Here is a 26,726-nt window from a genome sequence, read left to right on the forward strand (position 1 = left end):
ACCAAGGAATACAGCTAACCAGGGAGTTGAAAGACATGTAAAATGAGAATTACAAAACACTGCTCAAAGAAATCAGAAGTGACACAAACAAATGGAGAAACATTCCATGCTCATGGATAGGAAAAATCAATATTATCAAAGTGGCTATACTGCCCAAATCAATTTGCAGACTCTGTTATTCCTATCAAACTACCAATGACATTCTTCCCAGAATTAGAAAGAAAAAGATTTTAAAATTCATATGGAACCAAAAAATGAGCTCACATAGCCAAGGTAATCCTAAGTGAAAAGAACAAAACTTGGAACATCATGTTACTTAACTTCAAACTATACTACAAATCTACAGCAACCCAAACAGCATGGTACTAGTAGAAAAAAAGACACATACACCAATGGAACAGAATAGAGAGCCCAGAAATAAGGCCACACACCTATGACAATCTGATCTTTGATAAAGTTGACAAAAACAAGCAATGAGAAAAGGACTCCCTATTCAATAATTGTGCTGGGATAACTGGTTAGCCATATATGGAAGATATGAAGCTGGAACCCTTCCACATACCATACACAAAAATAAACTCAACATAGATTAAAGACTTAAATGTAAAACCTAAAACTGTAAAAATTCTAGAAGAAAACCTAGGGAATACCATTCTGGCAAAGGCCTTGGCAAAGATTTCATCATGAAGATGCCAAAAGTAATTGCAACAAAACAGAATTGACAAATTGGACCTAAATAAACTAGAGGGCTTCTGCACAGCAAAAGAAACTATCGACAGAGTAAACAGACAACCTACAGGTTAGGGAAAAATATTTCCAAACTACCATTTGACAAAGATCTAACATCAAGAATCTTTAAGGAACTTAAACAAATTAACCAGAAAAAACCCAACAACTCCATTAAAAAGTATATGAAAAACACAGACACAGACACTTTTCAAAAGAAGACATACACAATGCCAACAAGCATATTTAAAGAAGCTCAATATGGTTGATCATTAGAGAAATGTAAATCAAAACCACAATGAGATACCATCTTATACCAGTCAGAATGCCTATTATTAAAAAGTTGAAAAATATCAGACCCTGGTGAGGTTGCAGTGAAAAGACAATGCTTATACTCTGTTGGTGGGAATGTAAATTAGTTTAGCCATTGTGGAAAGCAGTGTGGCAATTCCTCAAAACAGAACTACCATTTGACCCAGGAATCCCATTATTGGACATATACCCAAAGGAATAGAAATCATTCTACCTTACAGACACATGCACTCATATGTTTGTTGGAGCACTATTCACTATAGCAAAGACATGAAATCAACCTGGGTGCTCATCAACAGTAGACTGGATAAAGAAAAAGTGGTACCTATATACCATGGAATACTACACAGCCATAAAAAGGAATAAGATTATATCCTTTGCCTCAACATGAATGGATCTAGAGGCCACTATCTTAAGTGAACTAATGCAGGAACAGAAAACCAAATACCACATGTTCTCACTTATAAGTAGGAGCTAAACATTGAGTATACATGGACACAAAGAAGGGAACAGACACCAGAGCCTACCTGGGGTGGAGAATGGGAAGAGGAAGAGGACTGATAAACTACCTGTTTGGTATTATGCTAATTACCTGTATGACAAAATACTTTGTACACTAAACCCCCATGATACAGAATTTTAAAAATATAATAAACCTGCATATGTACTCCTGAACCTAAAAGTTAAAAAAAAAAATGCTATCAGAATTAACAAATCTAGCAAGGTTTTAAGTTACAATATCAATCTACCTATATCAATTGTATTTCTATACACGAACAATGAACAATATTAAAATGAAGTTAAGAATTCCATTTAAACTAGCATCAAAAAGAATAAAATACTTGGGAAAAAACTTTAACATGAGAAGTGTAGGCTTTGTATGCTGAAAACCACAGAAGCATTATTGAAATAAATTAATGAAGGAAGATTTAAATAAATGGAAAGACATCCAATACTGATTGATTGAAAGACTTAACTTTTTAAAAATGGCAATACTCCCTAAACTGATTTACAGTTTCAGTTTAACGCTTAACAAAATTTCAGCTGGCTCTTGTGCAGAAATTGACAAGATGATCCTAAATTTCATGTGAAAATGTAAAAGACTCAGAATAAGCAAAACAGTCTTGAAAAAGAACTAAATTGGGTGACTCAAACTACTTGATTTCAAAATTTACTACAATGCTATAATAATCATGGTGGCATGGCACTAATGTTTAAATAGACAGATAGATCAATGAAATAGTTTGAGAATCCAGAAATAAACTTTTATTTTTATGGTCAAATTTTTGACAAGGGGACCAATACAACTCGGTAGTAGAAGGAATAGTCTTCAACAAATGCTGCTGTGATAACTGGATATCCACATAAAAGAATGAAGTTGTACCCCCACATCACACCATATTTAAAAATTAATTCAAAATGGATCAAAGACCTGAATATAAGAGCTAAAACTATAAAATTCTTAGAAGAAATCACAGGAGTAAATCTTTGTGTCCTTGGAATATGTGATGGTTTCTTAGCTATGACACCAAAACAAAAATAACAAAAGAGAAAAACAGACACATTGAACTTCATCAAAATTAAAAACTTTTGTGCTTCAAAGGGCACCATTGAGAAACTGACCACAACCCATAGAATGAAGAACATATTTACAAGTTATATAAACTATAGGACACTGGACCATAAGTGCATGAAAAGATGTTCAACATCATTAGTCATTAAGGAAATGCAAATCAAAATCACAATGAGATAATACTTACAACCCACTAGTTTGAAAATAGTAACTGTTGGCCAGGCACAGTGGCTCACACCTGTAATCCCAGCTCTTTGGGAGGCCAAGGCCGGCAGATCACGAGGTCAGGAGATCAAGACCATCCTGGCTAACACGGTGAAACCCTGTCTGTACTAAAAGTACAAAAAATTAGCCGGGCGTGGTAGCAGGTGCCTGTAGTCCCAGCTACTTGGGAGGCTGAGGCAGGAGAATGGCATGAGTCCAGGAGGTGGAGCTTGCAGTGAGCTGAGATTGCGCCACTGCACTCCAGCCTGGGTGACAGTGCAAGACCCTATCTCAAAAAAAAAAAAAAAAAAAAAAAGAAAGAAAAAGAAAATCATAAGTGTTGACAGTGATCTGTAGAAATTATAACCCTCACATAGTGCTGATAGGATTGTGCAATGGTATAGCCATTCTGGAAAAAAGGTTAATAGTTCCTTAACATGTTAAACTTACAGCTAACATATGATTCAGCAATCTACTCTTATGTAGGTATATAACTAAGAGAACTGAAAACACATGTCTGCAAAAAAACCTGAATGCCAATGTTCATAGCAGCATTACTCACAATAGCTGAAAAATGGAAGCAACTCAAATATCCATCAATTGATTAACAAATAACCAAAATGTGGTATATCCATATGACCAAATATTATTTGGCAGTAAAAAAAGTGAAGCACTGAGGTTTGCTGCATCATGGATTAATTTTTACAATGTTATGCTGAATAAAAGAAGCCAATCACAAAAGTGTACCTATTATATAATTTAATTTACAAAAAAGCCCAGAAGAGCAAATCCATTAAAATTGAAAGTAGATTAGTGTTTACCAGGAGCTGAGATAAAGTGAAATGGGTAATGTTTACTAATGTGTAATTAAAGGAACAACAAAGTTCCTTTAAAGGTGATGACGTTTTGAAATTAGATAGTGTGACAGTTGCATAATTCTGTGAATATAATAATACTAACAACTTCTGAATTATATTCTTTAAAAAGGTGAATTTTTAAAATTTTTATGTTATTTCTTAATAACACTGTTTTTTGTTTTGTTTTGTTTGCTTGTTTGTTTTGTCTTTTTTGAGATGGAGTCCTGCTCTGTAACCCAGGCTGGAGTGCAGTGGTGCCATCTCAGCTCACTGCCACCTCCACCTCCTGGGTTCAAGTGATTCTTATGCCTCAGCCTTCCTAGTAGCTGGGATTACAGGCGCCCACCACCACACCCAGCTAATTTTTTTGCATTTTTAGTAGAGACGGGGTTTCACCATGTTAGCCAGGCTGGTTTTGAATCCCTGACCTCAAGTGATCTGCCCCCCTAGCCCTCCCAAAGAGCTGGGATTACAGGTGTGAGCCACCGCACCCAGCCTGTTATTTTTTAAAATGACCTAAATGTTAGACTAGCAGGATAACAGCTAACCTTCATATAGACTTAGTGAAGGATATGGGCAAGAGGTTAATTCTTCTAGTATTAGGTATGTTGGAAACAAACAACCAAACAAAACAGCCACAATTCTTTATGCGTGTTTGAAGAATACTAAAGAGAAATAGAAAACTGCAAGATGGCAGTCTAGTGTCCTTTGTTCCCTTACCCATGCCAGAACTTAGCCTTTCTCTACTTCTACCCAGTGGTAGAAACTTGTACAAATGGGCCTGTGTAATACAGTATTTACAAGGTGAACCTTCAACCCTGCTACCACCCACACAGCCCAACTCCATTATTATCTGTACTATTCTTTCCTGTTGTTTGTATATCCCAAAATTCATGAAAGAAAACTTTTGTTGTTCTGAATTACATGTTAGCAAATATTTTGGGAGTTTCAAATCAATATGTTTTATAGTTATCTTAATTGAGAAACATAGCTCTAGATATTTTTAAAAAGGAAAAATTTCTTTTCTGACTTCTCATTTGTAAGAATCAGAGTTCAATGAGAAAAATATAAATTATTGAGGAGAAAATAATGTTTTGCAGGGTGCTTACAAAATTGTAGGAAAAACCAGAAGAAGATAAAGCAGAAAGCAGAGGTCCTCCCACAAACTAGGAAATTGTAGGCAGGTGCTGCCCCCATTCCAGCTGAAGCCTGACTGTAGACCATAAGACCCAAAATGGAAACTGCTGCTCCCATTGCTGTGAAGTCTGAACTTCTGTGGAAGGAAGAAGGGATTCCATTCCCTTCTGCCTTTTAAATCTCCTGTAAGTCTTCACTTTGGTGGAATCTCAACTGAAATCCTACCGGCAAGGGATTTTGAGTTAATGTGGCTCCCAAACTTCTAGCCCCTGCAGTATGAGAACACAGGAGAGTACTAAAATAATTCTCAGGAGTAGCTAGTGTAACATGACTTTAGAAATCAAAGCACTGGCCAGGCACGGTGGCTCATGCTGATAATCCCAGCATATTGGGAGGCTGAGGAGGGAGGATTGCTTGAGGCACAGAGTTGGACACCAGCCTGAGCAACATAGCAAGATCCTGTTTCAAGCAAAAAAAATTAATAAAATGACACTTTGGGAGGCCGAGATGGGCGGATCACGAGGTCAGGAGATCGAGATCATCCTGGCTAACATGGTGAAACCCTGTCTCTACTAAAAATACAAAAAATTAGCTGGGTGTGGTGGCAGGCACCTGTAGTCCCAGCTACTCGGGAGGCTGAGGCAGGAGAATGGCGTGAACCCGGGAGGCGGAGCTTGCAGTGAGCTGAGATCCGGCCACTGCACTCCAGCCTGGGCGACAGAGTAAGACTCTGTCTTAAATAAATAAATAAATAAAATAAATAATAATAATAATAAAATGAGCCGGGGGTAGTGGCGAGTGCTTGTAGTCCTAGCTACTCAGGAGGCTGAGGTAGGAGGATCACTGGTGACCAGGAGTTTAAGGCTGCAGTAATCTATGATCATGTTACCACACTCCAGCCTGGGTGACAGAGGGAAATCCTGTTTCAAAAAAGAAAAGAAGTACTGATCAAAATAAACATAGTTTTTAACCAACTACAAATCAGATGAAATAACACTAGGAATGTTGTATTGGTTTCTTACACGAAGCCATCCACTTCTGGTAAATTTAGCTTTGGGTGAATATGCTTTAGAAGTTGAGATTCATTCTTTAAAATACTAGAGAGTTTACTACCATATTTTTACTTATTTTTATATTTTACCTTTCTTATGTCTTTGGCTGCCTCATATTAACTTGAACCCAGAACATTTTTGTGTTAGTTTCTTATTGATGCTGTAACATATTACCAGAAACGTAGTGGCTTAAAGCAACACACATTTATTTTCTTACCATTGCAGAGGCCAAAAGTCTGAGATTAGCTTCACTGGGCTAAAGTCTAAGTGTGGCCATGGCTGGGTTTTCTGGAGGTTCTGGAGTGGTGGTAGTGAGGGAGGAATACATTTTCTTGCTTTTCTAGCTTTTGGTTGCTGCCTGCATTCCTTGACTTCACCTCTTCTTCACATCATTCCAATCTCTGGCTTCTGTCATCAAATTTCCTTCTCCTCTTGTGTTGTCAAATCTCCCTCCACTTCCTATTATAAGTAAATTTATGATTACACTTAGGGCCCACCTGTATAATCCAGGCTAATCTCTCTATCATAAGATTCTTAACTGAATCATATCTGTAAAGTTCCTTCTGCCATTTAACTAAACTTAAACAGGTTGCAGGAATTAGGACCTGAATATCTTTGTAGGCTATTATTCAGTTTATCACAATATATAAAACATTTCTTTCCAAAGGCACTTAAGCTAATTTCTGTTTTGTGCCAATGCTTTTCTGTCCAAAATGCAAGGCTTATCCTATCACCAACTTTGGATCTGAAATTTTATAGAAAGGACACTCAGGCAACTGTCACCCTTTCTGGGATGCTGCTTGTTTATATGGTGTAAAGTGCTTCAACTTCCTAGGCATAAAGCATCTTGGTGCTATGGATACCTTTAAACCAACCAACCAACCAACACAAATACTCTTAACTCTTTAAAAAGACATATCCTAATTTTTCTTCAGAAGAAGTATTATCTCTTTTTCTTCTTAACACTTTGTTCTGCTTTTGGTTGATCTTGGTTCTCAAATCCCATATAGGTGGTATTTTGTTTGCTTAAGCAGGGTCTACAACTCTGCTATAGTAAGAGGACTAGAACCAGGACTGGAGTCTTTGCTCCCCAGGTCCTAAAATATGCTCTTTTTGCTCCACATTCTTAGATCTTGCTTAACTCCAGTAGTCCCTATTTTCCCAAGGAAGGAGGGTTCCCATTGTATTTTTTACTTGCCAGTTTCTGGTTCTTATGGTTCTTTCACACGGGATAATGGTTCCTCTCTGAGTTCTTTTTTTTTTTTTTTTTTTTTTTTTTTGAGATGGAGTCTCACTCTGTTGCCAGGCTGGAGTGCAGTGGCATGATCTCGGCTCACTGCAACCTCCGCCTCCTGGGTTCAACTGATTCTCCTGCCTCAGCCTCCTGAGTAGCTGAGACTACAGGCACACGCCACCACACCCAGTTAATCTTTTATTTTTTAGTAGAGACGGGGTTTCACCATGTTGGCCAGAATGGTCTCGATCTCTCGACCTTATGATCTGCCTGCCTCGGCCTCCCAAAGTGCTGGGATTACAGGTGTGAGCCACCACGCCCGGCCTCCTCTCTGAGTTCTTAGTGATAAAGACAAGAGGGTAGTTGGGGCACCATGAATCTTTCTATCAACTGACCATAGATTTCACTCAGATTACATTAGAAGTCTCTTTACTACAGCAGGATTTTACTTCAGAAGAAGAAAGATGATGCAGAGTAAGAACATGCAGTAATTGGAGGCGAACAGTGGCAAATGGCCATATAATCCCTCAATTTTGGGGATGTGTATTTGTCTATTTCATTTAAACATGGAGAGGATTAGTGTTCTGAAATCCAAATTAAATTATGCAAACACTATCTGTATATAGAATAAAAAGACTGAAAAACTAACTAGAATTAATTGGAATTTCTAACCAATTTTCTGTACATTCTTTTTGCTTTCTTACTATTTTCCTTTTGGAAATGGACTAATGTAACCTACTAATCTTAGGCAGAATTGCTTACTTTCTAGGATAGCAAAGTATTAAAGACGTTTTTATGAGAGAATTTTATTTTTGTTCTTGTCTGGAACAGAGTAAACAAAGATCTAATTTACGTCAACAAAACACTTTATAAAGCTGAGTAAATGACAATGTCAATAAACACGTGAAAGGAAGATTTGCTTCCAATTCATTGAGAGTAATTGATGTGACAAAAATCTCATATCAACATTTCTTCTGGAACTAAAACTTTGGATAAAGTAAAAATGTATTAGCACACTCTTTTTGCCTCTTTTTGCATCCTCATTTCTCCCCATCTTTTTCCTGTGTAACCAAGTGACATTCAGGCAACACAAAGACGGGCAGCAGTTGGAAAAGGACAGGCCCCCTAATGGATTCTCAGTGTTTGGTTATAAAGTCGGATTACTTGCTGGCACCTAACATTAGACTACTTGGTGCAAAACCTCCATTCCAGCCTGATGCTCCATTCCATCAAGCAAATTATCCCGAGCTAGAAGCACAGAGGGGTCACTTAGGTGTGGGCCTTCCTTGTTAAAGCTTTTTTTTAAAGGCCAAGGAGGAAAGTCTTCAATTTGGACTGGTACAGAGGATTTCCTTTGTTCTATGAAACCGTCAGAGGTTCAGGAATGATCCTTTATTTACAAAGGAAGTTTCTAACAATAGATCCTGATTCTGCTATTAGGTTTCCTCTTTCTCATTTATTCTAAGAGAATTTGAAATTCAAAAAGAAAAGAGAAGAACTGTGAAAAAGCATGGTGTCTTGAATGTGCTATTGAAGTGAAGATTAACCTTTATAACAGGGCATCTGCTATGCCACAGCTCTATGTGTAAAGTCTGTTTACTAAAGAGGGCATTAATCAAGACATAGGCATCCATTTATAATCTCTTTGCACTGTTGCTAACTCCAGAGTGAGCTAGTGAGTAAGATGGCTGAAGCCTGACAGTTAATTTAAAGCCAAGGTCTTCACTGTCCAGAGATTTATCAGAGAGTCAAGCAGCCTGTATCTTTTATGACTTGCACCTTCTTCTTTTTCAGAGGTAGTAAATGAAAAAGACGGAAAAAGGAGGTGCCATCTATTGCAGCTGTGTAAAATCACATAAACACTATGCTCTGGGCTTTCATTATAACACCACCTTCTTAGCTAATTACTGTCAGCATTAAATTACAGAGTCAGGAGGCCCCACTCAATACCAATTCATTCATTTCAGGTCACAGTTTGGCAGAAAACCTGTAGCGAAAGGCCAAACCTTTATCCACTAAACCTTTTATTTGTGACTAAACAAAAGTCTTGACAAGTAATATAATTTGCATCACGCAGGGCTACACCAAAGGCCGGTTAATAGTTTTTTTATTTAATAAAGATTTACTTTATCCTCTAGTCTACTTGACAGGACTTATCATTTTGCATACCAAAAGACACAAAAGCTTGCAGATTATTTTTTTTCTCAATTCAAGCATTGTGTCTAAGTATTACCAACCTTACAATCAATGAGTAACATGATTTAAAAAAATAAGCTCAACATTTTACATCTCTGAGATCTGAGCAGTTGTCTTTCCATATTGTGCTGGAGAGGTAAATTTTTGGTGGTGTTGGTTTTATAATACGTTGATTGGAGAGATTTACTATCACACAACCTTTTAAAATTCCATTATTGTACAATTTAGAACACAGGTGGTCAGACCAAAATGGGCTTTTCAGAAATGTAGAAAGCTTTTAATCTGCTTAGGTATTTTCTGGGATGCAAAGGTATATAAAGCTACTAACTTTCCAGAGGGATTGATTTTCTTTTTTACTGTCTAGCTATCATTCTTCAAACAGCTTATTCAGGGAGAAAAATCAAATGTATTATAGCCTCATATATATGGTTGGCAGTTTGTCATAGCTTCTTAAAGTGATTTTCTGATTGTATAGAAGATTGACATGAGAAATTCAAAATCAACATATCTTAAACTCATGCCGGTGAGTTTGAATGATGATATTAATCTATAAGAATCAATTTCTTCTGATTTGCTGTGCTTGGGTTTTACAACATAAGGAAAATGCATTTGGTGAAAACACTTGTTGCTTTGAGTGAAGAGTTATTAAAACCTTAATCAGGCAAAAGCCTAGACTAGGCACTTTCTCACATATGACCTTATTTATTTAATTCTCACAAGGATGATGTGAGTTACAGATAATTCTGTATTACAGATGAGGAGAGTCAAGCTAAGCAAAGTTAAATATCTTCTTGAAGGCCACATGCTCTTAAAAGAATTGAAACACAATATTTTAACTTGAAAGTCACTGACTGACTGTTCTGCTAGAACACTGTCCCTTCTGAACACTGGAATTGTCAGGAGGGTAAGATTCTATTTCTTGTTGAGTTCATCATTGCTATTATCAATGGTCAATTTTAAAATGCAGTGCCCCCCAGGAAGGTTCCTGGAAGCATACTCTTGTTCTCTGTTAATTGGCAAACCAAGAGTTCTTCTTCAATTCATGGATGGCTTTGGTAGCTTTCACACTTGTGAACATGAACAGTTCACTCGGGTGTTGTTCTGATTTGCCCATTGTGTTTTCTCTCATTTCAAGTCAACTGGAAGACGAATAAATACTCATGACAAATTGTTAACAGAGTGGAAACTGCTAACTTAGAGGGTTTAACTGAAGTGGGTGAGTATGAAAATGTAGTAGTCTATGGGAGTCCTTAAGATTGTAGACCCCTGATACTTGCAGAAACTGGGGCCCGGCAGTTACATTTACAATACAAACAGTGTACATCTGCCCCTCTGATACGGTTTGGCTGTGTTCCCACACAAATCTCAATTTGAATTGTATCTCCCAGAATTCCCACATATTGTAGGAGGGACCCAGGAAGAGGTAATTGAATCACGGGGGCTGGTCTTTCCTGTGCTATTCTCGTGATAGTGAGTAAGTCTCATGAGAGCTGATGTGTTTATCAGGGGTTTCCGCTTTTGCTTCTTCCTCATTTTTCTCTTGCTGCCACCATGATTCTGAGGCCTCCTCAGCCATATGGAACTGTAAGTCCAATTAAATCTTTTCTTGTTCCCAGTTTTGGGTATGTCTTTATCAGCAGTGTGAAAATAGACTAATAGACCCTCCTTTATTAGGGCCCAGTGAAAGGTAACCTTTCTACTAAGATGGATTTCACAATTGTAAAACGGTTACTAGTTAGGCATCTATTTTACAAATACGTTTTGTGTCTTGTCTATACTATTTTCCTGATGAAATCAGGGTGAGGCAGGCTTTTTGAGTGTCTCTGAAGGGCTTGGCACTGAAGGGGTTGATATTAAATAGAACATAGTCTCTGACTTCAAGGAAACAACAGTGCAGTTGAGCAGCAGAAATGGGCAGATGTTTACAATGATATGTACAACAATAAAAAGTGCACAGTATAGAGCAGAGGCACAAGAGGGTGTTAGGAACTCTGAGTATGAGGGCTAAGGAAGGCTTTCAGAAAAGGTGGCTTTAAAGAATAAAAAAGGATTTGCTAAGCAGAGAAAACTACAGGTTCAACGGCAGGCAAGAGGATGTGAAGCAGCATAACTCAAATGCCAGGGGCCCAGGGTTGAATCAGGTCAGTGGAAGGGCTAGACGGGAAGGCCCTTTTTGAGACGGAGTCTTGCTCTGTTGCCCAGGCTGGAGTGTAGTGGCACCATCTAGGCTCACTGCAAGCTCTGCCTCCCTGGTTCATGCCATTCTCCTGCCTCAGCCTCCCGAATAGCTGGGACTACAGGCGCCCACCACCACGTCCGGCTAATTTTTGTATTTTTAGTAGAGACAGGGTTTCACTGTGTTAGCCGGGATGGTCTTGATCTCCTGACCTCGTGATCTGCCCGCCTCGACCTCCCAAAGTGCTGGGATTACAAGTGTGAGCCACTGCACCTGGCCAAAACACTGGCACTCTTAAATGATTTCTAAATTTGGTGATGGTGTTGCTGTTATATTTTCTTTTTTCGATAGAGTCTTGTTCTGTTGTGCAGCCTGGGGTGCAGTGATGCAATCATGGCTCACTGCAGCCTCAAACTCCTGGGCTCAAGTTATCCTCCTGCCTCGGCCTCCTGAGTATCCGGACTATAGGTGTGTGCCACCACACTCAGATAATTTTTTTTTTCTTTTTCAGTAGAGATGGGATCTTGCTTTGTTGCCTAGGCCTGCTGTCATATTTTAATATTTATAAGTGACGAAATTGATCAACCTTGGTTTTAAGCTGGATGCCCCAGGGAAAGAGATGCTGAGACGGAAATCTGTGGAAAAATGCTCTCAGAAAAGGGCAGTGAAGAAAGCATGACTGGGCAGAGAGGAGGTGGGCTGTGCTGCAATCAAGATAGAAGAATCAAGCCAGTCCATGGGGCACTAAGTACTTGGATGGCTCTTGCAAAGGGTTGAGTTTTTATAACTCTGTGGCCAGTTATTGGATATGATCTGCTTCCAGGGAGGTAGAGGGACTTTCTTAGGCTGTGGGCAATTCCTGGGGTGGGATTCAGCTAAAAGACATCAGCTGCAATAGTCTGGCAACTGGGGGAATGAAGCTTTAGTCTATGAGAACTCAGCCGAGTGGTCAGATGCAAGAAGGCATCCACTATCACTAAAGACATTAAAATCCCCCTGAGTACACTCTTGTTTCGTAATCACGTTCACGTGCAGACTCTCTTAGGCCTTTGAACTTGCTCTTTCCTCTGCCTATTCTTTCCCCAGACCTTTCATGTGGCTGATTTTTTTCTTGACACTTGGTTTTCACTTCTAACACCTCCTCCAAGAAGGCTTTTCTGATTACCCTGTATAATCAGCCACCACTCATAACAGTCACTGTCTAGGACATCACTCTGTTTTATTTTCTTTATATAGTGGAATAAGAAATATAAATCTCATTAACTGTCCTCCCATCCCTAAAACATGAGCTCCTGGGACATTTTTCTGTCTTGATCACTGCTGCATCCCCTGTGGGCAGAACAGGGCCGGTCACATAGTAGATGAACAATCAGTATTTGATGAGTAAATAAATAAAAATGGAATTTAAGAAAATGGGTACCAGAAAAATTAGAATTTTTCAAATAAGAGATTTTGAGAAATTATTTTGATTTTGACACTGGTAAAAATCAAGTCCAGGCTGGGTGCAGTGGCTCACACCTGTAATCACTTTGGGAGGCTAAGGGGGACGGATCATCTGAGGTCAGGAGTTCAAGACCAGCCTGACCAACATGGTGAAACCTCTTCTCCACTAAAAATACAAAAAAAATTAGCCGGGTGTGGTGGTGCACACCTGTAATCCCAGCTACTCAGGAGGCTGAGACAGGAGAATTGCTTGAACCTGGGAGGTGGAGGTTGCGATGAGCCAAGATCGTGGCATTGCACTCCAGCTTGGGCAACAAGAGCAAAACTCCGTCTCAAAAAAAAAAAAAAAAAAAAAAAAAAATCAAGCCCAGGAAAAGAATATATGTCTCACCACTCTTTCACAGTTTTCAGTCACCCACAGAGAACTACTGGAGAATATTTCTTGATCATGTGAGATGGATAGGCCTCTGGCAAGAGCTAAGCTCTAAGATCTCGCATTGAGTATAATTTTTTTTTTTTTTTTTTTTTTTGCCTCTGGGAAGTTTGAGGGCTTTTATTATTGTTAAAAAAAAAAAGTATCTCAGAGGAACATAAATTATCTATTAAAGAGACTTTTGGAATTTTAACATAAAAATCACCAGTGGAATTTGGGTAGAATTGACCAGCTACTCCTCTATAATCACCTAAACCATTTTCCTTCAAATAGAAACAAACTGAAAAATGTAGTAATTTTCATGTGCAGAGGCAAAAAGGCACTTAGCACAGCTTGAAGACTCATATTATTCTGGAAACAACACTGCTGTACTTGGCTTTAATTTGAACTCTATCTCTTATAAACAGATTTTGAGTCAAGCCTCATGACAACTGCTGACTTCAGAAGGGCCCGAAGATAGCAAGGCATGGAGGCAGAGCCCTTCTTATCCCTTCCTTTAGCCTTCCCCTGCCTGCTTCATTCCTGCTATTGTACCTTACATAGTGATCCCAGTCCATGAAACACTCCCATGTTTAAGAAGAATGGAAGGAATCGCTGGAAGTCATTTATTCCAGTTCCTTTCACTAGCCAGGAATGAATGGATATCATTTATTATATATTCACTTTTACTCATATTTAAATATTTAGTTTCTTTTACTAAAATGTTGGGTCCTCTGGTACAATTAAGAGTTCAGGGAGAAAAACAGGAAAGCATTTTGGTAGTTATTAAAAGCACTGATAATACTTAGGGCCCATCTGCAGCATTTTAAGCAAAAGAAGACAGAGCCAAGAACTCCACAGTAGCACAAGAAACAATGCCTTGTATGCAGATTTTGCTTTACCTAAGGAAGTCCCATTTAAGAATTTGAGAAGCAGGCTGGGCGTGGTGGCTCACACCTGTAATCCCAGCACTCTCAGGAGTTCGAGACCAGGCTGACCAAAATGGAGAAACCCTGTCTCCACTAAAAGACAAAAATTAGCTGGGCATGGTGGCACACGCCTGTAAGCCCAGCTACTCGAGAGACTGAGGCAGGCGAATCATTTGAACCCAGGAGGTGGAGGTTGTGGTGAACCGAGATCATGCCATTGTACTCCAGCCTTGGCAACAAGAGTGAAACTCCGCCTCAAAAAAAAAAAAAAAAAAAAAAAAAAGAATTCAAGGACGCGCGCGGTGGCTCACGCCTATAATCCCAGCACTTTGAGAGGCCGAGATGGGTGGATCACGAGGTCAAGAGATCAAGACCATCTTGGCCAACATGGTGAAACCCCATCTCTACCGAAAATACAAAAATTAGCCAGGCATGGTGGCGCGCGCCTGTAGTCCCAGCTACTCAGAAGGCTGAGGCAGGAGAATCACTTGAACCTGGGAGGCAGAGGTTGCAGTGAGCCAAGATTGCACCACTGCACCCAGCCTGGGCCGTAGAGCGAAAAAAAAAAAATTTTGAGAAGCTTAGCTGGGCCGGTGGCTCATGCCTGTAATCCCAGCGCTATGGGAGACTGAATGGGGCAGATCACTTGAGGTTGAGAATTCGAGACTAGCCTGGCCAACATGGCAAAACCCCATCTCTAGTAAAAATACAAAAATTTACTGGGTGTGCTAGTGCACACCTGTAATCCCAGCTACTCGGGAGGCTGAGGCTGGATAATTGCTTGAACCTGGGAGGCAGAGGTTGCAGTGAGCTGAGATTGCATCATTGCACTCCTGCCTGGGTGACAAGAGCAAAACTCCATCTCAAAAAAAAAAAAAAAAGAATTAGAGAAGCTCAAGTAGAGAGTGGGGCCTCAGTATATGGTGAACACTCCGTCACTATAGGTGTTTAAATAGAGCATGTACAGCCCTTGCAAAGGGTATCCTAGAAAAAAATTCAGGAAACAGAAGCAAGTTGATCTCTAAGGGCCCTTGCAACCTTAAAGTTCTGTAGGTACAGAGAGTGGGTCTCCATGATTTTGTGTCTCTAGATAGTTGTTTGTTGTGATAAATGCTTTACTTTTAAAATTGTAATTGTTATTCTCTTTAAATTCAAACTTGCCTTTGGACTTCCTTATCTTCCTAGACATTTAAATATGAAACTTATGAGTTATTTATAGATCAGTCTCTGTTTCTCTTTTTCTCATGCATGTCTCTCCCTCATCCTTGATCTGTTGGTTTTTAAAATTAAAATAGTCTTTTATTTAGCTTTTATTTTTATGAAACTTCTACATACACACAGTTAACACAAAAGTCTCCCTCACCCTTCATTTCCTCTTCTCTACAGGCAACTGCTGTAAGTTCCTTTCACTGTTCCATTTGGTATATATCATCATACATCTGCATAGCAGGTTCATATTTCTAGGTCTTCCTTTTTTATATTTAGGCATGATTTATTGAATTATCACTAGGAAAATAAGGATTTTATTCTCTTTCACCACTTTCCTCACTTCCTTTCTCATCCTTTCTCCCACTGTGTTTTAATTTAGGCTAAAGCATTACTCAGTCTTATAGTATTATGACTGTTTATAATTGAGGCACACAGTATGCATTTTCCTTCATGATTTTAATTTTTTTTTGTATTTAATAATTATGCTTTTTGTTTGTGTGTGCAGTTTCTTTGTTTCCTATAGACATACTCATCATTAATTCAAACCCAAACTCTTCTACATTTTTCCAAGTCTCTTCTCAATTCTTTAGTTAGGTGTGTCAGATAATTTATCGATATTATCTTCTTGAATAAATCCTCTTCTAGAATCTTTTGGCTTGTTCTGGCCTGCTGCGGTCTGGACTGGTTGCCTCTGTAGCTGGTGTACAGCTGACATCCTATGTTGGGATTTTCCTTTCCCTGTTGGTTCTTAGGCCTACTGTGTAGAACTTTTTCCTGTATCCCATGTCTTCTTTCTTGATTGACTCCGTAAACCAAAAATAAAATTTGAAGGGCCCTCAACCATCTGAATGGACTTCCTCCACTAGGCCAGGGCCCTCTAAATTTAACTTGAAAGACTGGTTCAAGCCATGATAGGAAGGTGGGGTGGGGGCGGGGGTTGGACACACCTCATTATGCCCTCCTCCCTCTTGGAATTCGGCAAAAGCCCCCCAGCCTTTAGCAGCAACACAGACCTTAAGTCTGATAAGAAACATTTACAATCTATTCTCTCTGAAGCCTGCTACCTGGAGGCTTCATCTGTATGATAAAACTTTTATGCAACCAAGACATTCCTTTCTATTGATAATAACTCAACCAATTGTCAATCAAGACATTTAAAAATCTACCTATAGCCTGGAAGTCCTCGCAGCTCTTCAAGTTGTCCCACCTTTCTGGACCAAACCAATGTATATCTTAAATGTATTTGGGTGATGTCTCCTGTCTCCCTAAAACGTAGAGAAGCAAGCTTCACCCCTACCATTTTGGGCAAATGTTCTCAGCATCTCCTGAAGGCTGTGTCACAGGCCATGGTCACTCATATTTAGCTCAGAATAAACATCTTCAAATATTTTACTGAGTTTGACTCTTTACCACACTCTCATTTTTGGTAGAGTCACAAGATTCCAGTGAAAGGTTCTTGGAGGCAAATTTTTTGAGACTTTCAGAAGCGATTGTTTTTATTCTACCCTCATACTTGATTGATAACTTTTGGCTGAAGGTAGAATTCTAGAATAGTTTTCCCCTAGATTTTTAAATGCCTTATTTTCTGCTTTTTAAGGTTAATGTTAAAAAACTATGTCATTCTGGCTCCCAAAACTTTGTATGTAAACTGTGTTTTTCTCTCCTCTACACACTTGGAAACCTGTAAGATTTTCTCTTCTCTTTAAATATTCTGGAATTTCACGGTGATATCTATGTTGACAAAAATTGTCAAATTCTAAAATATTTCAAGAGATTTATTCTGAGCCAAATATGCGTGACCATGGCCTGTGACACAGCCCTCAGGAGGTCCCAAGGACATGTGCCCAAGGGGGTTGGGGTATAGCTTGGTTTTATGTATTTTAGGAAGGCATGAGACATTAATCAAATATATTTAAGCAATACATTGGTTTGTTTTTTATGTTGGTGACCTTTGGATGGAAGACTGGATAAAGAAAATGTGGCACATATACACCATGGAACACTATGCAGCCATAAAAAAGGATGAGTTCATGTCCTTTGCAGGGACATGGATGAAGCTGGAAACCATCATTCTCAGCAAACTAACACAGGAACAGAAAACCAAACACTGCATGTTCTCATAAGTGGGAGTTGAACAATGAGAACACATGGACATGGGGTGGGGGCATCACACACTGGGGCCTGTTCGGGGGTGGGGGGCTGGGGAAGGGATAGCATTAAGAGAAACACATAATGTAGATGATGGGTTGATAGGTGCAGCAGACCACCATGGCATGTGTATACCTATGTAACAAACCTGCATGTTCTGCACATGTATCCCAGAACTTAAAGTACAATGAAAAAGTAAAGAAAAAAGAAATACATGGTTTGGTTTAGAAAGGTGGGACAACTCAAAGCGGGGCAGGTAGGGGGGGCTTCCAGGCTACAGACAAATTTAAACATTTCCTGGTTGACAAATGGTTGATATTGTCTGAAGACTTGGGATCGATGGGAATGTTGAGGTTAAAGATAAAGGATTGTGGAGACCAAGTTTTATTGTGCAGAGGAAGCACTTAGGTAGCCGACTTTAGAGAGAGCAAGTTGTAAATTGTTTTTTATCGGACATAAAAGGGCTCTTAGTGGATTATCTCCTGGATCTGAGAAGGAAGGAAGGAAAAGAAAGGAGGAACGGAATTCTCTATAGAATGTAGATTTTTCCCACAAGAGACTTTGCAGGGCAATTTTAAGGTATGGCAAGGGAACATATTTTGGGGTTAAATATTTTTTTTCCTTGTCTTATAATGTTATGCCAGAGTCAGATTGAAAAATATAAGTCACACTATATAAGGTTAAATAAAACCCATCTGATGAGAATTTATGGTTTATAGGGCATGACTCCCTATACCCCTTAGGTAGGAATTTGGGTAAGATAAAAAATAGGAACTCAGTCCTCATCTATTTTTATTATTTGTGCTGGCCACATGGATTAGGCCTTTAAAGTCTAGAAAAACATGTCCTCTAGCTCTGGGCTATTTTCTTGAATCATTCCTTTAATCGTTCCCTCCCTCCGTTCTCTCTATTCTGCTGGAAACTCTACTATTTGGCTGGTGAATCTCCTGGGCTGGCTCTCTAATGTTGCGGTTGTTTCTCTCCTGGTTTTCAGTTCTCTTTTTGCTCTCCTCTCTGGGAGATTTCTCCACGGTTATTTTCCAAAGTGTCCACTGAGTTTTTCCTTTCTACCCTTGGATTTGTAATGCCTTATTTTGGCTCTTCTCTTTATTTTGTTTTAATAGCATTCTGTTTTTGTTTCATGGATATAACATCCCCTTCTATTTCTCTAAGTTTATCATTAGTTTTATTCCACATGGTCCCTCAAGAGTCCATTGCCCCAAGTTGCTTTTCTTTTCTTTTCTTTTTTTTGAGACAGAGTCTTGCTCTGTTGCCCAGGCTGGAGTGCAGTGGCATAATCTCGGCTCACCGCAAGCTCTGCCTCCTGGGTTCACGCCATTCTCCTGCCTCAGCCTCCCAAGTATTTGGGACTACAGGTGCCCACCACCACACCCGGCTAACTTTTTGCATTTTTAGTAGAGATGGGGTTTCATTGTGTTAGCCAGGATGGTCTCAATCTCCTGACCTCGTGATCCACCTGCCTCGGCCTCCCAAAGTGCTGGGATTACAGGCGTGAGCCACCACACCCGGCCTCCCCCAAGTTGCTTTACTTAATCAGTTGATTAAATTTTGGTTTCTGTCATTCAGCTTAGATACTTTCCTCATGTGTCTGGTGATTCTTCTGTGTGAGAGTAGGGAATTAGACTTGTATAGTACTTCTTCACGAAGCCTGGCATGGTGGCTCATGCCTGTAATCCCAGCACTTTGGGAGGCCAAGGCAGGAGGATTGCCTGAAGCCTGGGGTTTGAGCAACACAGTAAGACCCCCATCTCTTCCAAAAAATACAAAAATTAGCTGGGTGTGGTGGCATGTGCCTGTAGTTCCAGCTACTTGGGAGGCTGAGATGGAAGGATCGCTTGAGCCCAGGAGGTGGAGGCTGCAGTGAGTCCAGATCACACCACTGCACTCCAGCTTGGGTGACAGAGTAAGACTCTGTCTCAAAAGAAAAGAAAAGAAAATCTTACTGACCTTAGTGGATGGTTGTTTATTGTCATTTATGGGATGCACCACAGGATGATTTGGCTGGGACTTTGCATGTCTTCCGGTATCAGTTTTTCCTTTTGAGCTGGTCAAATTTACCCCAAAAGAATCTTTTCGTCTCCCGTCTAGAAAATGTTTGTGTATTGCTAGAATTCTGGGATCCAAATTGGAGAAGAGAGCTGGAAATCTTACTACTAGACATGTAAACCCTAATTTCATATTCCTGCCTTCATTTTCCATAAAGCACATTCTTATCCTTATCTGTACTACATACTCCTCAGTGTGGAGACCCTGTATTTTATTTTTTTAGAGAATAAAACTCTTGTTTGCAAGGAAGGAGGGGTTTTAGTGATCTATTTCTCAAACAACAGACTTCCAACCAGTCTTTTTCTTTTGAGACAGAGGACAGAGTCTCGCTCTGTTGCCTAGGCTGGAGTGCAGTGGTACAATCTCGGCTCACTGCAATCTCCATCTCCTGGGTTCAAGCAATTCTCCTGCCTCAGCCTCCCGAGTAGCTGGGACTACAGGTGCATGCTGCTATGTCTACAATATTTTGTACTGTAGTAGAAATAGAGTTTCAGCATGTTGCCCAGGCTGGTCTTGAACTCCTGAGTTCAGGCAACCCGCCCACCTCAGCCTCCGAAAGTGCTGGGATTACAGGCGTGAGCCATCACACTCAGTATTTTTTTTTTTTTTTTTTCAGAGACGGGTCTTTCTCTCACATCCAGGCTGGAGTGCCATGGCATGATCACAGCTCTCTGCAGCCTGGAACTCCTGGGCTCAAACAATCCTTCCACCTCAGCCTTCCAAGTAGCTGGTACTACAGGTGTGCACCACCATTCCCGGCTAAATTTTTAAATTTTTGTAGAGACGAGGTCTCCCTATGTTACCCAGGCTGGTCTGAACTCCTGGGTTCAAATGATCCTTCCACCTTAGCCTCCCAAAGTGCTGGGATTATGGGTGTGAACCACTGTAGCTGGTCCACTCCTCTTATTTTCAACTCTGTTTCTAGAAGTACCTAGTGCTGCCAATTCCTGAGGTTTTGGGGGATTCTGTGTTATAAATTGGGTTGCTTCAATCCATCATCTTTATCCATGAATTTCAATCTTAGATATCTCTTGTCTGTACTCTCTATCAAGGACATGTCAGTATCTTTATTATTTTTCAAATGTATGCCGTTAATAGCTTTAAAAAATAACTTTGTTATCTGTGGTAATATTAGCTTATGGTATTAATTGGCTTACACTCTTTATGGACAAGCATGAAATACTGTCCAAATTTCACTTCATACGTGTCACTTTTTGCTCATAAAATGGTAATGAATCACTATGTAATTAAATACTATTTTTTATCCTGCATTCTAGGATCTTCATGATGAATGTACATCTTTCTGGGCTAATATTCCATTACTGTATACATTCAAATAAATAAGTATGGATTCTTCAGTATTCCGTCTCCTGCTTTATGACTTCTTGTCTCTTTGTCTTTGCTTCTCACAGTTCTTAGAGTGTGGAAGTTCCTCTCTATCCTTTTCTGACTATTGCAATCTTATTTCCCCCTCAGCGCTCATTTCCAGGGTGACCTCTTTCATGAAATCTTTATTTCAGCATTCCTTCATTCATGTAGTCATCTTTTTGCTCATTCACTGTATATTTACGGAGCCCCTAGCATGTGCTAGGCAATGTGCTAGGCTACAGGGATACAAAGTAAGCAACAAAGACATTGTCCCTGCCCTCACAGAGCTTACAGTGCAGTGGGAACAGGATGGAAGCAGGAGACAGATTTAAATAATGACATAATAAATACATAGCTATGAGTTGTGATTAGCATTAAGAAGAAACGATTGTGTCTAAAAAGTGAACAAAGTCTTTCCTGCCTAAGTGACTTTTGGGCTACAATGTGAAGATAGGGAGGGGATGGAGCATTCTTGGTAAAGGGAAGAACAAGGGAAAAACTAGGAAGTGTGAAGGACTGAGGAATGTTCAATGACCCGAAGGAAAACCAAAGTGACAGAGAGCAAAGAGATACAGTGGCAGATGATGGGACTGGAGAGTTAGGCAGGGGCTAGATCAAGCAAGGCCTTGTGGTCTAACTTAAGGAATTTTGCACCTTACCATAAGACTAACGTAAAGTTCCTGAAGTGGTTTGAGTGGGAAAACCTATGACTAGATTTGTATTTTTACCACATCAGTCCACCTGCAGTGTGCAGAGAATGCTGGGTAGGCTCAGAATGGAAGCAGGGAGGCTATTTAGGGGGCAGTGCAATTCATGCCTATGGGAGATAATGACAGCTTGAACTCAGGCTATGGCAATGGTGATAGAAAGAATGTTGGAAAAATATTTAGAAGGTAAAATTGACAGGACTTGATGGACTAGATGTGGCTGGTGAGGGAGAGGGAATAATGGGGGAAGATTCCTGGATTTCTGGCTTGTTCAAAGGCGTGGATGTTGATTCACTGAAATGAGAACATTGTCTCCTCGTTTAGGACATAAAAGAATAATGCAAGCCAAAATGTGCTGTTTTGCATATGCTTTTATCTGACTCTCCCCACTAAATTACAAGCATAGGTGAAGGAGAGAATATGCTTCATCTCTGTATTTGCAGATCCTCCTGTCCTCAAAGTGTCCAGTCCAGTGTTTATACCAGTGGAAGGAAGAGATAATGCTTGACTCTGATTTTGGAAACTGGAATATGACTGAGAGTTGGACTTAAAAAAAAAATAGGTGGCTGGGCGCAGTGGCTCACACCTGTAATCCCAGCACTTTGGGAGGACAAGGTGGGCAGATCACAAGGTCAGGAGACCGAGAACACCTTGGCTAACACAGTGAAACCCTGTCTCTACTAAAAATACAAAAAAATAGCCGGGCGTGGTGGCATGTGCCTGTAATCACAGGTACTCAGGAGGCTGAGGCAGTGGAATAGCTTGAACCCAAGAGGCGCAGGTTGCAGTGAGCCGAGATTGCACCACTGCACTCCAGCCTGGGCAATAGAGTGAGACTCCGTCTCAAAAAAAAAAAAAAAAAAAAAGTAGGCTTAGGAAAGATTTTTACCTCCATCTTCTAATATTTTTTCTAAGTTGTATGACAAACAAATGAGATAGCAAATATAAAAATATTTGTGTGAGAAAAAGGTCTCTCAAAAGGGATTTATGTCATTATTATCATTATATCTACGTTTTCTTTGGCCCTCACTTTAAGTTTCATATATTTCTCTTATTTGTAAAAATGAGAACTAGGTAAGACATGTTAGCAAAGGATCTAATCAGTGCCAGATACAATGAGATAGATTTGTTTTTGCTACACGCACAACTCCATGGGATGTCTGCTGGACCACTTCCAGATATTATCCCATGTGTTTACAGAAACTTCTACCTTACTTAGTGTATTACGTAGTATTTGTCCACATTGAATCTCAATCAGTCTTTAAGTAAAAGCAATTACTTAATAAATGTTGAAATTAACTAGTTCTTGAAAGCATACCTGCTTCATTAGGAAGACCTTTATAAATATTATTAAAACAAATGTCATAGGACATTTGGAAGACAAACAAAAGGTCTTTCTGGTTCATAGATTTCAAATACTGTAAGACCCATAAAACAGTGCAGCTTATCACCTAGCCAGTGTAAAAGATTGTGAAATACTGAGTGGTGCTGTCTTTGATGATTAAAAAGGGCTTTTATTTATCTTTTGGGGTAAATTAACTATTTGGAAAATATCAATAATGAGGGACAGTCTTTTGCACTTTGATATTTTCTATTGCATGTTACCACTGTACTAGCAAACAGAAAAATATTATATCCCAATCTATTTGAGTGATATATCTACACTAAAGTTCAATTTCACCTCTGAAGTGAATATGAATTGTATTTAATGAAACTCTAAGAAGAGTTGTACAGAGTGAAAAGGTCAAATAATTTGGAATCGAATTTGTCAAGTAACATTTTACAAAAGTGACATATTTTCCTTTTTCATTCTTCATCATACTCACAATTCAAAACTGAGTCCAAATGTCACTTCCCCTGTTCTGATTCGTCTCTTCTCTGCCTGGCAGAATTAGGCTTTTTCCTCTGGGCTGAAACAGCCCCTTTTCGTTTCCTGTGAAATAAAACTTACAACATGATATTGTAAATTTTGGGTTTTCTGAAGGGAAATGATTTTCTATTACTCATCTTTGAACCCCCTATGCCCATCAGAGTTCTTGGCCCACAGCAAGAGCTCAGCATGTTTGTTGAATGAATAATGTAAATTCCCCCAAAGCACATGAATTCATTTCATGCTAAAAAATTTTACGTTCAAATGTATATTAGCTAGTTTCTGTAACAAATTCCAAAATTTCAGAGGTTTAACCAAATGGAATTTTATTTTTTATTCATATAACAGCAATGTGGTTGTTCTTGTTCAGCAGGAGGGTAGCTTTTAAGGACTCATACTCCTTCCTTATATCTCTGGCTTTCTCTAGGGCCTCAGTCAGAGTCTTAAATTTGTGTTGATTTACATCTTTGTAATATAGAAATCCCTGGATATATTCTTATATAATGCACTGCATACTACCTTATGCAAGTCACTTATCTCTCATTAGTTCATATACTTAATATTTGAGGGTCTAATATATATAAGACAATTCTTTAGGCTCTTAGGATATAACACTAATGAAACAAAGATCTCTGCCCTTGTGGAACTTACATTTTATTGGAGGTAGACAATGAATAATGGGTTAAATAAAATCATACAATATGTTAGACGGTGATAAGTGCTATGGAAAAATAAAAGGTGTGGCAAGGCAAAGGAGATTAGGAGTATGTAGATGGTTAGTTGAAAGGGGGGTAGATTACAGGGTAGTGGAAATCAACAGTTCTGTTTTGGCCACTCACTTTACAGAAGGGCTGTGAAGGAGGCAGGAGGTTTGAGGAATCTGGAGTTTGTGGGAGAGGAGTAAGCCTGACACAGAAACTTGAGAGTCATCAGTGTGTGAATATGATTTGCACCCAAGAAAGTGTATGAGATCTCTGAGGGAGTAAGGTTAGATTGAAAGGAGGTGAGACCTGAGGACTGAGCCCTGGGGATATGCCAGCATTCATAGATTTGTAGAGAAGGCAGAGCCAGCGTGAGACCGAAGAGTGCCAAACCAGGGGAGGGTTTGGGTGTCGGAGCTTGACGCAGAAAGTGTTTCAAGGAGAGTGTAGACAAGCATGTCAAATGTGGCCAAGAGGATGAGGAAGATGAGGACTGGGAACTGTCAATTGGCTTTGGAAAAAAGGAGATAATTGCTGATCTTGGTAAGAGGTGAAATTCCGTGGAGGAGTAGAAAGCCTGACTAAAGTGGTTGGAGAAGGAATGAGGAAGTGTGGGTGGTAAATATATAGCACTTTTCCAAGGAGTTTTGCTGTGAAAGGGGGCAGAGAAGTGAGGTGGTAGCAGGGTATACTGTGTGTGTGTGTGTGTGTGTGTGTGTGTGTCTACCTATGGACAAAGGAGGTTGTTTTGCTTTCTTTTCCTCTTCTTTAAAAAGCAAACAAATATGGGTCTCTTATTATGACATGTGTGCCACCAAAGGGAAAGACCCAGTAGAGAGGAGGCATTGTTGAGGTGGTAGAGATAGGAGAATTTGAGAAGTGAAGCCTTGAGATGGCCAGAGAGGATGGGATTCATAGCTCAAGTGGAGGATTTTTCTTGAGTGAAGTGACACAGAGGGCAGCATGGCTAATAGAGAGCTTGGGCTCTGGCTGAGGCAGCATCCCCTCTTTTATCCTATGGACAATTCTCTAGTTTCAAATACATTCTTGATATGGATGCTTACCTGGATTTGAAGGATCTTATAATGTTGAAATTCACTACATGTTCTCAATTTGGTGGTGGAAGAGATAGTGAGAAGCTGTAACTTATGCAATGGTCGCCTGGCTGACTCTTCCTATCCTTTTACTCTCAGTTTATCACTTCCTTGAGATACCACCCTCATCTAAATTATGTTCTGCTATTTGCTAATACAGAACACGTACTTCTCCTGTTATGCCACCTACCAAATTTTATTTTTTGATAAGTTTTCTTGTTGTTTCACTTAACTAAAAACTCCATGAGGAAAGCAACCATATTTCTCATTCTCTCTATTGTATCTCCAATACCTGTACAGCCCTGCGTCAAAGAAGAGTTGAATACAGATATGCCTGCCAGGCAGTGGGAATGTAATACATATATTTATTGAAAGAATAAATAAATGAGATTGTGTATGAGAGAGTGTTCAAATTTAAACTAACTACCTTTTAGATTTCTTTAGCAAGATCTCAGGAAATCCTTTTCTAATTCAATGAGAGATAGGGATTTATGTGGAGAAGAGTCTTTAATAATATCCACCCAGACATCCATTTTTTTCCTTGCATTGTCACAAAACATCTGAATTAGATTATGGCTGAAAAAATATAATTGCATTACATTCAAGTGATTTAGTGACACAAATTATTTGTTAATAAAGCTTCTTACACATATGTAATAGATACCAATTTTTTTTCCTGACATTGAGGGAATAATTTTATCTTTCTTAAGAAGGATTTTATGAGAACTGGTATTAGCTCCCACATGTGCAAACCAGTGAAAAATCCAATATTAATCATTTTAAAAGATGTCCAACCTTGTTTTGTACAGTCATGCTATAGGCTTGTGTCATCCTTATAAAGTGGTCCTGCAGCCTCCCCGTTCTTGAGTGGGGCAAATCCCTGGTCTCATCCATTTATGACTGTTATTCTTATGGTCACAGGATGCTGTGGCTCAGATGTTGGGTCCATTTGTGGTCCCATTTATGGGCCCAGTATTGCTATTCCACATCTCCAGGTCCAGGTCCTTGCTCAGGTTCTGTGGAAACTCCACATGAGAGCATCTTGGGTAGGTCTCCAGACTGGGCTCCTGATGTCCTGCCCTGTACCCTTTAAGTGCCTGACACCATCAAGACCCTGCCACTGAGCTGAAGAATCTGCAGACCTTGTCCTTATTCACAATTCTGCATCATTATCAAGTGGAGCAACGCCTAATCCTCCCCTGCCAATCTCCAATACAGAAAAATTCATCCTGCTTCTTCTTTCAAAACTAGGGCTTCAGGAAGCACTGGATAACCCAGAGCACCTAGCCTCAGACCCACCACAAATGAACC

General features: G+C 39.6%; 1 long non-coding RNA gene across 3 annotated transcripts in view; it reads right to left on the minus strand.

Annotated features, from left to right (window-relative positions):
• LOC101003100 overlaps positions 1-26,726 on the minus strand; it is a 93,126-nt gene that overhangs the window by 61,020 nt on the left and 5,380 nt on the right. Inside the window, exons 3-5 of one of the 3 annotated variants that reach the window (XR_636260.4) lie at positions 25,843-25,991; positions 23,577-23,696; positions 6,079-6,320 (exon numbers count right to left, since the gene is read on the minus strand). This is a non-coding gene — a long non-coding RNA (uncharacterized LOC101003100). The remainder of the gene's footprint in view (positions 1-6,078; positions 6,321-23,576; positions 23,697-25,842; positions 25,992-26,726) is intronic. The other 2 variants (XR_636259.4, XR_001893986.3) reach the window with 2 other exon arrangements.

The sequence above is a fragment of the Papio anubis genome, chromosome 14 (assembly GCF_008728515.1).
Source record: "Papio anubis isolate 15944 chromosome 14, Panubis1.0, whole genome shotgun sequence".
Lineage (NCBI taxonomy): Eukaryota > Metazoa > Chordata > Mammalia > Primates > Cercopithecidae > Papio > Papio anubis.